This window comes from Dasypus novemcinctus, chromosome 1 (assembly GCF_030445035.2).
Source record: "Dasypus novemcinctus isolate mDasNov1 chromosome 1, mDasNov1.1.hap2, whole genome shotgun sequence".
Lineage (NCBI taxonomy): Eukaryota > Metazoa > Chordata > Mammalia > Cingulata > Dasypodidae > Dasypus > Dasypus novemcinctus.
This window is the reverse complement of record NC_080673.1, coordinates 69415597-69429185: the sequence shown is the minus strand read 5'-3', so window position 1 is coordinate 69429185 and position 13589 is coordinate 69415597.

Here is a 13589-nt window from a genome sequence, read left to right as displayed (position 1 = left end):
GAATTCTCTATGTTGAAAGTAAAGGATACACATGAGTATCTCATGCTGGAAGAAGAAATAAAGATCTCTGTTGGAAATAACAAAATGGGAAAAAGTAAAATTTTTCATTTGTAAAAGCTGTCTTTTACTTTTTAGAAGGCTTAACATTCAATAGAATTTTTTTAAGTGTAAATCATTGTTATTGGACTCGCAATAGATAAGTCATCACTCACATCTCTTTCATCACTCAGAAAAGATGAAATTTTTGACAAAAAAACTGTAAAAGGAAGGGGAGAAGGGATATAAGAACTGTGTATGTGTAGGCTATTGAAGTCAAATTAGAACCAAAACAAACCATAGGAATTACATTTAGTATGCTAAATGTAATCCCCATAGTTACCATAAAGAAAATATCTAAAAATCTACACAAAAGGAAAAGTGACTGAAAATAGTTCATTATAAAAGATCACCTTAAAAAAAGGAAAGCCGTAAGGGAGAAAAGAAAGGACAAGAAAGGTATAAGACTTACAAAAGCAATTAGAAAATGGAAGACGTAAAGTTCACCTTATCAGTAATTTCCTTAAATGTAAATGGAGAAAACATTCCAATCAAAAGGCAGAGACCAGCAGAATAGATAAATAAACATAATCCAACTATATCCTGTTTACAAGGTACCCATCTTAGATTCATAAATACAAATAAGTTGAAAGTAAAGATGGAAAAAAATAGTTCATGCAAATATTTATGAAGATAGCAGGGTGGCTATATTCATATCAGACAAAATAGTCTTAAGTCAAAAACTATTACAAGAAACAATTCAACAAGGAGAGTTAAAAATTGTAAACAGGCGGCAGACTTGGCCCAGTGGTTAGGTCATCCGTCTACCACATGGGAGTTCCGGGGTTCAAACCCCGGGCCTCCTTGACCCATGTGGAGCTGGCCCACATGCAGTGCTGATGCATGCAAGGAGTGTCGTGCCACGCAGGGGTGTCCCCCACATAGGGGAGGCCCATGCACAAGGAGTGAGCCCCATAAGGAGAGCTGCCCAGTGCAAAAGAAAGTGCAGCCTGCCCAGGAATGGTGCCACACACACGGAGAGCTGACACAAGATGACACAACAAAAAGAAATACAGATTCCTGTGCCACTGACAACAACAGAAGTGGACAAAGAAGACGCAGCAAATAGACATGGAGAACAGACAACCAGGGTGGGGGGGGCGGGGAGAAAAAATAAATAAATAAATAAATAAATAAATAAATAAATAAATAAATCTTTTTTTTTAAATTATAAACATATGGGTACTTAACAGCAGAGCACCAAAATACGTGAAGCAAACTTTAATAGAACTGAAGGGATAAATAGGCAGTTCTAGAACAATAGTATACCATTTTAAATACTAGAAAGAACATCTAAACAGAAGGTCAATAAGGAAATATAGGACCTGAAATACAATAGAAAACCAACTAGATCTAACCAATATATATAGAATACTTCACTCAACAAAAGCAGAAAACACATTCTTTTCACATGCACACAGATCATTCTCCAGGATAGAACATATTCTAGGACACAGGAGAAGCCTAAATAAATTTTAAAATATTGAAATTAAAAAAGGGCCTCTCGGAGCTGGTTTATAAATGGGATTGCGGCTGAAAAGGATAGTCTAGGGATATAGATGTCATTGAATGAAAGAAAGAAAATAATCTAGGGACTGAATAACACAGTGAACCAAGAGGTGGATGAGAATTGTGATTAATAGTACAAATGCAAGAATGTCCTTCTGTGAACTAAAGTGGATGTAAATCACTATTGCAGGGCAGTGGGAATGTGGAGAAGCATGGGAAAAATACAATTAATGTAACCTATGGACTATAATTAACAGCAATACTGTTTTGCATAAATGCCAAAGATGTACTGTGTTAATAACAGGGGAATATGGGAAAAAAATATGCCAAATGTAGGCTATGGACCATCGTTACTAGTAATTATCTGATGCTATTATCTCATAATCTGTAACAAATGTTCCACAACAGTGTGGAACAGTGTATGGGAATTCTACACATGCACATGATTGTTTTATAAGTTCAAACTTCTGTAACAAAAAATATATTTTTTAAAAAGGAACTCTCTGACCAGAGTGGAATGAAGTTAGAAAACAACTATAGAAGGAAAACTGGAAAATTTGCAAATATACAAATAGATTAAAGAAAAAATTACTAGGGGATTTAGAAAATATTTAGAGACGAAGGAAAATAAAGACACAACATACCACAACTTATAGGTTACAGCAAAGGCAATGCCTCGAGGTAAATTTATAGTTATGAATGCCAATATTAAAGGAGATGAATTATCTCAAATTAATAGCCTAAATTTACATCTTGAGGAACTAGAAAAACAAGAGCAAAGAAACCCAAAATTAGCAGAATAAAGAAAGTAATTAAGAATTATAGTAGTAATAAAGGAAATAGAGAATAGAAAAACAATTGAGAGAATAAAGAGTTGGTCCTTCAAAGAAATCAATAAAATTGGCAAACTTTTAGCTAGACTGACAAAGAAAAGAGAAAAGATACAAATAACTAAAATCAGAAAGGAAAATGGTGACATCAATTCTGATCTTTCAAAAATAAAAGGATTATAAGATTCGAGTTGACGACCTTAAGTGGTTGCTTTTTGCCTATTCACCAATAACTAGAACTATCTGCAGTATCTATGTAGTATGGGGTTTTTAATATTTTTACATAGAGACATCTCTTTTTCTTAATGACAAACGTGTTGTTTATAAAGTCGGACTTTTCTCAATATACAGTTAAAAGTTTTAAAATTGTTTCTATGTGTTCAAGTTGAGATTTTAAGAATCTCATTTTTAATTTGCGATAAAATTTACAACTTGATTATTTAAAAAGTCAACAAACTACAAGCACCTATTAAAAAGGTCTTTAAAAAGGATTTTAAGAAAATATCATGGAAAACTGTGCACCAACAATCTATATAATCTAGAATAAATGGAAAAATCTCTTGAAATATACCAATTACTTAAATTTAATCAAGAAGAATTAGAAAACATCAATAAACCTATAATGAGTAGCGGTTGAATAAAAAATCTAATACCTTCCACCAAAGAAAAGTCCAGGACCAGATGGTTTCTCTGGTGAATTCTACCAAACATTTAAAGAGGGATTGATCCCAATCCTTTTCTAACTCTTCCAAAGAATTCAAGAGGACAGAACACTTGCTAATGCATTCTATGAGACCAGCATTACTCTGATACCAAGGCCTGGTAAAGACATCACAAGAAAAGAAAATTATAAACCACTTTCCCTTATGAATATAAATACAAAATCCTTAAATACAAAATACTAGCAAACTAAATCCTGTGGCGTATTTTTAATTATAAAGATTATACACCATGGCTTATTGGGAATCATCACAGGAATGAAATGATTCAACATATGAAAATCAATCAAACTAGTACACTACAGAAATGGAATGAAAAAAAAAACCACATGATTATCTCTATAAATGCATAAAAGTCATTAAAAAAAAATCCAGCATCCTTTCTTGATTAAACATTAAGAAGAAAAGGAACAGAAGGGATTTTCTCAACATGATAAAGGCCATTTTTGAAAACCCGACAGCTAGCAAAATACTCAATGATGAAAGATATAAGATAAGGAACAAGACAAAGATGCTCACTTTCACCATTGGTATTCAATATTGTAATAGAAGTTCTTGCCAGAACAGTTTAGGTAAGAAAGAGAAATAAAAGGCATCCAAATTGGAAAGAAAGATGTAAAACTATCTGCACTTACAGAAGACAAAACCTTTTGTAGCAAAAACCCAAAGGAATCCACAAGAAAATTACTAGAACTAATAAATGAATATTGTGTATAGCAAGATCTATATGCAAAAATAATCATGTTCCTATTCAATAGCAATGAACAATCCAAAAAGGAAATTACGAAAACAATTCCATTTACAATAGGATCTCACAGAACAAAATATCTAGGAATAAATTAAAGGATACAAAAGACTTATACACTGAAAACCACAAACACTGCTGAAAGAAATTAACAATCTAAATAAATAGAAAGACTTTCCATGTTCATGGATTGGAAGAGTTAACGTTGTGACTTGCCAAGATTACCCAAAGTAATATACAAATCCAATGCAATCCCTATTAAAATTCCAGCAGAAACTGATTTAAAAAATTCTCAAATTTATATAGAACTGCAAGGGGCTCAAAACAGACAGAACAATCTTGAAAAATAACAGTGGGGCTATTCACACTTTCTGAATTAAAATTGTATTACAAAGCAACAGTAATCAAAACAGTGTGCTACAGGCACATAGATAAGTAGATCGATGGAACAGAACTGCAATTCCAGAAATAGACCCATGGCTGTCTTAGTTTCCTCACTGCTGAAACACATAACATAAAATGGATCATCTTAACAACTGAAATTTAGTGACTCGAGGTTTCAGATGCTAAAAGGCTTGCTTCCGCCTGGAATCAGTATCTTTTGGCTGCTGGCAATCTTTGTGATTCCTGGCTTTTCTGTCACATGTCAGTGTGCATGGCAATGTCTTCTCTTTTCTCTGTGTTCTGGTGACTTCCATCTTCTGACTGCCCCCTGTAGCTTCTCTCTCTCCCTCTGTCTGAATTTCTTCTGCTTATAAAGGGCTCCGACAAAGCCTGATCTGATTCAGTTAGGCCGTCCCTTAACTGAAGTAACATCATCAAGAGATCCTATTTATGATGGTCTGCACCCAAAAGACCAGGGTTTAGAAACTGAAAACGCCTTTTTGGGGGGACATGTTTCAATTCCCAACAATGGAAAATTGATTTTGACAAGGGTGATAAGCAGTGGGAAAGAATAGTCTCTTCAACAAATGGTGCTGGAAAAACTAGATATTCACATACGAAAGAATGAAGTTAGGCCCATACCTCAAACCATATACAAAATCAACTCAAAATGGATCAAAGACCTAAATATAAAGGCTAAAACTATAAAACTCTTGGAAGATAACATAGGGCAATTCTTCATGCCCTGGAATTCAGAAATAGATTCTTACAAATGAGACTAAAAGCACAAGCAACAAAAGAGACAAGAGACAAATTTTATTTCATCAAAATTAAAAATGTTTTACATTGAATGAAATTTTCAAGAAAGTAAAAAAGATTACCTATAGAATGGGAAAAGTAGTTGCAAACCATTATTACATAAGGCTTAATATCCCAAATATACAAAGAGCTCTTAAAACTCTACAACAGAAAATAAACAACCAATGAGCAAAGGACTTAAGTAGACATTTCTCCAAAGAAGATATAAAAATATCCAGTAAGTACATGAAAAGACACTCAATATCAATAACCATCTGAGATGTGCAAATTAAAATCATAATGAAATACCATGTCACACTCACAAGAAAGGCTATTATTAAAAGAATGGAAAATAAAAACTGGGGAGCGGACTTGGCCCAGGGGTTAAGGTGTTCATCTATGACATGGGAGGTCCGCGATTCAAACCCCGGGCCTCCTTGACCCATGTGGAGCTGGCCTACACGCAGTGCTGATGTGCACAAGGAGTGCCATGCCACACATGGGTGTCCCCACATAGGGGAGCCCCACGCACAAGGAGTGTGCCCGGTAAGGAGAGAAGCCCAGCGCAAAAGAAAGTTCATCCTGCCCAAGAATGGTGCCGCACACACGGAGAGCTGACACAACAAGATGACACAATGAAAAGAAACACAGATTCCCATGCCACTGACAACAGAAGTGGACAAAGAAAAACATGCAGCAAATAGACACAGAGAATAGACAACTGGGGCAGGAGGTGGGGGAGAAATAAAAAAATAATAAAAAATGAAAAAAAAAGAAAAGAAAACCTGTTGGAGAAGATGAGGAAAAATTGGAACTCTAGTCAATTGTTGATGGTAATGTAAAATGGTTCAGCTACCACAGAAAGCAATATGACAGCTTCTCAAAAAATTAAATATGGAATTACCGTTTATCTCGGCAAACTCACTTCTAGGTTGCTACCTAGTGTATACAGATACTTGTATACACTAATGTTTATAGCAGCTTTATTCACAATAGCCAAAATCTGGAAACAACCAAAGTGTCCATCAACAAATGAACAATTAAATAAAAGCTGGTACATACACACACTGGAATATTATTCAGACATAAGAAAAAATGACGTTATAAGACATGCCACAACATGGAAGAACTGTGAACACATTAGTTTCACTGACATAAGCAAAGCATATGAAAGCAAAAATTGTATGATAACATATTTAACAATTGACTAGAAATATCAAATTAGCAGAGACAGAAAGTAGATTTTGAAGTTACCAGGGGAAGAGGAAGGGGGAGTATTTGTTAAATAAATATATCAAAGGTAAGATACAGACTATACTTAGTAGTAATATTTCGACGATATGTTTTCATGATTTGTGACAGATGTCTCACAACAAACAAAGTATTGGTGGTGGGTTGATGTATGGGACCCCTGTATGATTTTATGCATGTTTGCTTTGTAAGTTCACAACTTTTACTATATACTTATTGTTTATATATATTCATATATAAATGATATAATAATAGTAGGATGGTTGGAGAAAAAACACAACAAATGTAAGATTTTAAAAATGTTCTCAAAATAAAAAACTATCAAAAATTATTTGAGAACTTGTATTCACCAAAAGAAACTGACATGGTTTTCAATTACATAAACTGAAAATGAAGTTGTTAACAGTACAAATTTTGATGACCTACTAAATCAATTTGCAGAAAAGCAAAAAAAGAACAAAACTTCTTCAAGCCAAACTAAACACTTATCATGGCAATAGTTTAGAAAATATTTTTTCCCAGAGTGCAAAGGTGGCTCCTGCATTAGTAGCCTCTCTGTAAATTCACATATTGGTAGACTAAAAGAGGAGGATTGAATCAGTGAGGTTGCAGTTCTGCTGGTAGAAATCCTGCTATCTGCTCCATTAAAATCAACAGAAATTCACTGAATGCTCCAATCTGCAAGACAATATGATACTCATTATTTCAGATATAAAGAGGAATAATTCAGTATTTCCACTCTCAAGTTGCTAACTTTTTTTTCATTTACCTAGTGGTGATTAAAACAACAATCATATACTCAACTAATTAAACTTTTTTTTAAACCTGAATGAGTGTAAGATACTTTTCTACTAAACAATTTTGTTGATTTGGTAGAACTACCTTTCACTTCAACCACTGAAAATTCACATCCAAACTGAGATGTACTACAGTGTAAAATATACACCAATATATACATACAGTCTACCTAAAAATAAGTGTACTTTCTCTTTTAATGCTTTTTCAAGAACCCCATGGCTGTCTTCAAACAAATTTCAGGTCCTAATCTCCCCTTTTTTAGAAATGTTGCAGCTGCCATTGGACACAGAGAAAACAGATGCTAATAGCCGCATTTTACAAATGTGGATTGAGACTCAGAGAAATTAAATAATTCAGTGTATCAAACAGACTGTAAATGTTTTAGCTGGTCCTCAAACCCAAATCATCTGTTTCCTGTTACCATCCAAACCACCATATTAAAAAAAAAAAAATTGGAAAGCAAGTATGAGATTTGGAAGAATAAAGGGCAAGGAACATTTTTATATGATGCTCTTCTAATTGCAAGCCTCATGAGGACCAGGAATATGTTTTATTTACCATTTTATACTTATCTCATATCACACTACTTACTACGTTGTTGATGCTCAGTACATAGACTGCTGAATGAATGAAGTTAGCTAGGTAATAATTGATCAGGTGATAATGAGCCATTCTTAATGATAGGATCCAGTATGCTAGTGAATACATTTTCAAACTAATTCTACAGAATAGCTGACATTTCAGGTAAATTTGAAAACTATATTACAATAAAAAACTCCTTAGCATCAGTGTTCCATAGCTTTGAGGTAAAAATAGATGTCCCCTTACAGTGATAACATTTGCTCCACTAATCTATACACCTGGTATTTTATTAACCAAGAATAGATGAGTGAGAAAAACAACCCCCACACACAAAAAGAGCATAGTAATCCACTTCCATAAGGAAAAACTAGCACGAAACCACAAATAAATATCAAACAGTGCTGTGTTTTTGAAACTCCATAGTCATTGAAAGTGAAGTCCAGACTTGTGAAATTATGTGATCTGTAAATTAAGATCAATTGTTACTATCTTATAAGATCATTATCCTTAGTTATTACACAGAACAAGTTTCTGTTGATGAAGACCAAGTTCCCAGAAAACTAAATTCTAAATAAATTCTTTTTTTATTTTTGGTACTATGTCCAAAAGAGCAAGTGACAAAATATTTAGTTGCTTTAAAAATGGAAATTGTGTATTCTTTCTACACCCACATAGCTCAAGCTAAGTAAAGTTTTTTTCAAACTGCCTCTTTCAAAACTACTAAGGTGAGACCATATATCAATCAAAAGTCCAATAATTTTTTCAATTATAAGTAAATGAATATCCAGATTACAGTTTCTATAACCCTATTTTCAAAATGAAATTTTCTTCTAAGGAATAAAAAGAGATTTCATAACATCATTCACACAATTTACTTTCACTAAATCATATCCAAGTCTATCATATGAAACCACCACTCCAAGAACTGAGACAGTCTACAACTGCAAGCAGGAGACTCCCATCCGTTAGCCATGTGGGACTGAATTCCCTCTCAATTAGAGGTGGAGTGTGCATCACCATTCCAGAATCCTCAGGATTGGGGAATAAAATATGGACTAGATTGGACTTACTGGTATTCTACTGTAGACTTATTGTGATTCTAGCAATGGAGAAAATTATGTCATTTATGTGGAGACAGTGGTCACTGGAGGAGCTGAAGTCAGGAAGAGGGACAAAGAGGTGTAATACAGGGACATTTTCAGGACTCAGAATTGTCCTGAGTGACATTGCAATGGCAGATACAGGTCATTATATAAGGCTATAACCTATAAAATTGAGTTGGAGAGAGTGTAAACTACATTGTAAACTATAATCCATGATTGGTGGCAATGTCCCAAAATGTGTTCATCAATTGCAATGAACGTACCATGCTAATGAAAGAAGCTGTTGAAGTAGGGAAGGGTGGGAGGTGTGGGGAGTGGGGCATAAGGGAATCCCTTCTATTTTTTTATGTAACATTTTATGTAATCTAAGTATCTTTTAAAAATAAATAAAAAATATATTTTTAAAAATTTTCTGATGAAAAAATAACAAAAGCAAATATTTAATATAAAAAAATGTCAAAAACTCAGCTTCACTTGTCTAATTCAAAGCAACAGTTGATTCGTATTTAAGTAATAGAAACCACCCATAAAGCATAACTAATTGCAATTATATCAATATTTTTAAAATCTGGATTCATATCTTACTTTTCCTACTTTTATCCAAACCAGAAAAGAATGCTGTTTAGCTTTTCATTTTTTTCTTCATTTGCTGGCCATAACCTTGCTTTACCCTGATCTTTTTCCTTTTTGGATTCTTGGTGCCTCCTCATATATCATTAAACTATCCATCACATTACCTACTACCCACTGATGTCAATAATATGAAAATTCCTATAAATTGGTAACAGTATTACATTTTTGCATGGTTTGATTCCCCACATAAGATAAATCCTTTCTGCATGGTGATTTTCTTTAGGGAAAAAAATAGTGTTATTATACACAAATTAAAGATACTTGTATTTCCATAGAAAGTTTGGCTGCATGCATCTTCTTAAACTCTTCCCAATATTACTAGGACATTTAAAAATACATTCACGATGTATCACTGTGCATTATATACAGTTCATTTGGGAGCAAGAGCTATAAAGTGGTTGCTCCAAGGATGCAAAAAGAGAGAAGAGTTCCATTACAGGCATAATAATTTATTACAGTTCCAAAGACTTTGCCCGATGGAGGAGAGTCTGCCCTCTGTTTATGACTGCCCGCTTAGTGCTTTCAAAAGACTCAGTTCATTGACTTCAACAATCAAAGCCAGTAAACTGAAAAACCTCTCAAAGTTTCCAAACCCAAAATCTATATGCTACGTAGAAGTGTCTTTTATATTTTGAGATAGGGAACCATAAATAAAATAACAACATGAACTATATTCATGTCCTCATGATACCACAGACCAGTATAGCTTTATAAGTGACCATTTTCAAGTAATAAGAATGCAAAAAGGATTTCTAACTCAGTAGCCAATAACCTATTTTTTTGCACTCATAAGTCAAAACCACTAGAACTATAGAGTACAATCTTCACAAAATCAATCTCTATCAAGGCCAGACTGAGTAGTATATATTCAGGTTGAGATAGTTTGAAATATGTCAGCCTAATAGTACTAGGAAAGGCTTGTGCTTATTTTCTTTATTTTAATTTTGCTTTCAGATGTTTCCATGAATGTTACCAAGCATTTTGTCCTCTTTGTTCCGCTGCTCCTATCATTCATGTCTGAAATTTGCTTCAGCTTCCTAACATTACAGTTTTTAATATTTCACACAGAAGTCAAAAAAGTCAACACCAATATAAAAGGTTTTTCTTAATGAATCTATTGTTTCAATTAAGAAGGTTTTCCTCTTGAGCAAGATTTTCTCTGCAATCCACTCCAATACTCTTTTCATTGTCTGATAAATAAGAACCCTAGGTTTCTATAAACAACTCTGGCTACTCTGTACAGCTTCATCCATGCTACCAAGAACTGAGAGGAGAAATCTACCTGTGGGTCTTCTGTTCCAGTCACTGAACAGCAATCCCACACTTAACAGGATTTCTAAGAAAAATACAATAATTACCACATAGGTAGATAATATGAGATGTTAGAAGTTTGTGGGCATAATTAATCACAACTCTTGCTCTAGGAGTTCTACCCAATTTGTGAAATAGATATAGAATATGAAGGGAATGAAAAATTGACTCACCCAAATACATGACACAGTATGCCACATTCCTAAAATCATGACCGTGGAGCCAATACTTTCTTACCTTGAGAGAAAAAGAGAGCGGTAAAATTTGCATCTTATGAACAGGATAACCACAGCCTTTGGAGGGCCCATAGAACTAGGCCATCCCCAGAAAATGAGTAAACAGAGTAGAGGCTGGAAGACGTACACCAATACTGCTCAGGAGTAGAATGCAAGTCCCTGTAGAGAAGTATGCAGAGAGAAATAGATTCCCCCCTCCTTAGTAGAGTAGAGTGATCAGTAATAAAGTATTTTCATATTTTCCAGAAACCTGGTTGAAGAGTTTGATACCAACATCTAGCTCAAACTTAATTTTAGTCAGAACATTTTGTTTCCCAAAGCTCTATTTTGTACTAATTTTACATTTTTAAGAAATATTGCAGCTTTTATCTCATGTGAAATATAACTAAGCACTGACATCCATTATAGTTCTTAGTTTATCTTTCCAATACAGTCAATAAAACACATTTTCTAAGAGTAGTGTGCAGTTATTTTTCAAAATGGTAAAATGACCTGGTGCTTGACAAACGCTGGAGGCAAGAAAGGACTAGGAAATGATAAGATTGGTTTGGAATATGAAGAACAACCTAGTGATGAATACTAACTCTGGACCATATTTTAAGATCTGAATGGACTGAATCCCACAAAACATAAAACTGAAAGATTTGAATGTCATATTCTTATTTCAAACTATTCTTACCTTTGCCACATTCAAATAAGATACAACCTCAAATGTCAAAACAAAATCCCCAAGAGGGTTAAATGCATAAGGAAGAAATCATAGTATTGTGCAAACAGTTCTACATTTTGACCTTGAGAATGAATATCTCCCTGGAAATTAATTTCCTTAACTGTAAAACAGTTAGCTCCAAAGTCACACCCAGTCTAAAATTCTGTAATTCTAAAATTTTACAAGGTAGGATCTATCCTAAACATGGACAAAAACAGGAATAATCAATTGTAGATAAAGAATCAGTGTGGACCAATGTGTTCCTGTGTTTCATTTTATTACATAGTATGTTGGGTTTTTTACCAATTTAGTTGATAAAGATACACATATGCATATTCCCCACAACATGTAAATAGAGTTCTAAAATTTATTCTCATTCCTTAGCTGATCCCATCCAGCCTCATGCCTTTAAATGCCATCTATATGTTAATAATCTCTAGCTCAGACTTCTCCTCTGAACTCCAGGCTCATTCAATTGTCTACTTGGCATCTCTTATGATATCTAATAAGCATATAAAGTATAATGTGCATGTCCAAAACCAAACTCTTAGTTTCCTTCCCCAACTCCACAAGCATGCTAGTATTAAGGTTTTCCTTATCCCAGTAAGTGGCAAATTCATTCTTTGAATTAATTAGCATTCACCCAAAATGGTGGAATCATTACTGACACTCCTTTTTCTCACACACACCCCACATCAAATCCATGAATAAATCCTTTCAACTCTACCTTTGAAATATATCCAAAATCTAAGCACTTTCTTTCTTTAGATATATCCAAAATCTAACCACTACTTTTGGATATATTTCAGCTACAACCCTGATCCAAGGCAGCATCTCTTCTCCTACTACTCTCCCTACTTCCAACCTCGATTCCCCTCAATTCTGTTCTCCACACAACAGCCATAGTGATCCTTCTTCCATGAAAGATGGGACACATCTCCTCTGCTCAAACTCTCCATTGACTCCCACTCTCTGTAAGTAACCAGTTCTCACTGTTGCCACTTAGGCTCTAATTCATTTAATCTGTTCTCCTGCTCCATTACTTTCCATTCACTCCTTGCTCACTGTGCTCTAGACACATGGCTTCATAATCTGACTCATTTTTCTTTATAATATTTATCACCATGTGATATGTCATGTATTTATTTTTATTGGGTTTTTGTTTTTGATTGTGTGCTTTGTTTTGTTTTTTTGCCTTCTCCTTCAAATGGAATATAAACTCTCCAAAGTCAGGAATTTTCTTTGTTGTGTGTATTGTTATATCCTTGCAGACAAGAATATTATCCAGGAAATAGTACATGATCAAAAGTACTCTAAAATAAATGGATTTTTAAAATGACTTTTTTTTCACAAGTTATTATGTTGTGAATGTAAATCATTTGAGAAACAAAGAAAGGAGAAAAATAAACTGGTAAAATTGTACAGCAGCTATGATATGTGAAGGATTAGTGTCTTTCTTATATAAAGAGTTCTTACAAAGCAATAAGAAAAGATTGCCAGCCACTGCCAGAATCCAGGAAAGGTCCATGGAACAGATTTTTCCCTACAGACTTCAGAGGGAGCATGACCTTTCCAATACTTTGTTTTTGGACTTCTGTCTTCCAGAACTGTAAGATAAAACTTTCTGTTGTTTTAAGTTACCCAGTTTGTGGTACTTTGTTACAGCAGCCCTAGTAAACTAAGGTAATAAATTAATAATAAATTAATCCCTTGCTGGACTCAGACTATTAGGAGTTTGTGAAGTATGCTGTCACTACCTCACTCCATGGTCTTGCAGAACCCTACCCAAAACCACCCACTGTCATCCTAACCAAAGCCCCACACTTACTGCAATATGACCCGATAGTTTCACACCCTACCAGAACTCGTGCAGCAAAGCTGTCTT